This window comes from Orycteropus afer, unplaced genomic scaffold, assembly GCF_000298275.1.
Source record: "Orycteropus afer afer isolate SDZICR_OR568_19922 unplaced genomic scaffold, OryAfe1.0 scaffold00344, whole genome shotgun sequence".
Classification (NCBI taxonomy): Eukaryota; Metazoa; Chordata; class Mammalia; order Tubulidentata; family Orycteropodidae; genus Orycteropus; species Orycteropus afer.
The window spans coordinates 3,649,167-3,650,521 of record NW_006921931.1 but is presented as its reverse complement, the minus strand read 5'-3'; positions in this window follow the sequence as shown (position 1 = coordinate 3,650,521).

The following is a 1,355-nucleotide window of genomic DNA, read 5'->3' as shown; positions in this document are numbered from 1 at the left end:
CAAAGAAGTATTCAGGTATTTGTCTTCAATCTCATTAATTCTGTCTTCCATCGCATCAGTTCTACCCCTTTGCCCTTCCAATGTGTTATCTATTTCTAACAATTTAGTATTAATCTTCTGGATTTCTATGTGTAGATTTAGAATCATTTCTAATTTTTCATTTCTTTTGTCATTTTGTTCTGTATTTTCTTCCAAAATTCTCCTAAGGTTTTTTTCTGTGTTTTCTTTGGTCTGTCTCTCAATCCTTTGAAGATACCTAAATATAATTCTTTCGAATTCCTTATCAGAAAGCTCCAATGCTGCTTCTTCCTCAGGGATGTATTCTCAGTCTGTAACCTGTTCCCTTATTTCTACCCCTTTATATTGCTTCATTTTGTGGACTGTGATGGTCTGTTGTCTCCGAGGCATCATGGTATTGTATTAAGATCTCTGTTAGTTGTTTGTGAAGAGCAGCCAATGGATTCAGGCTCTTCTTGGTGTTCTTTTTTTTTTTTTTAAATCATTTGCCCACTGGTGGAGAAGGAGGTCCTGGCTCTTGTTCAGTAAGTGAAGTTGCAGGACGTGTGGGTTACTTGTATCTTATGGGGAGTGCTGTTGTCTCCCACTCAGTTAGGCAAAAATTATAATTGAATAACCATCAAAAAAAACTAAAAGCACATAGACAGAAAATACACCCTGAATTCACACAAGAACAGTAAACCCCCCCCCAAAAAAAAAAGGAAGAGTGGAGAAAAGAAAAAAAAAACAGGTAAATATGCAATATCTGGGGATAGGTCACTAAAAGAAAAAAAGGTAGAGAAGGAGAATAATGAAGAAAGAAAACAAACTAGCAAACAGAAAAGAGGAAAAAAAAATAAAAAGCAAAAACAAAACAAAACCAAGGAACCCAATAAGTAACGGGGTTAATCACTAGAGAAGAAAAGAAAAAAAAAGAAGGTGTAAACTAAGACTTTTTCAGTCATGTAGTGTCGGTTTGGAGAGTTCTTGGGGTTACTGGAAAGCAGAATCTCTTCTTAAGCCCTTGGAATCTGGTAGAATGTTGTCTCTTTATGTTGTCTCTAGGTGCTGGTTTGTGTTTATTTGTTTTGTCTTGGTTTTACCATTTAATATTTTGAAAAGCTGAAGCTGGTGTGTTTTATCTTAATATTGATTCCAATGTGCTGGGTTGGTTTGCTGTTTTCTTTGTGATGGTGGAGTCACTGTGTGTAGTGTAGATATGTGTTTCTGTTTTTCGTACAGAGGGTTTAGAGTTCAAAGCATGAGCTTTTATGGTAATTGGCTGAATATGCCTTCTTCTATTGAATGAGTGAAGTTATTGGTGGAGAAGGTAGGAGCAGAAGAAGGAAAGCTTAATG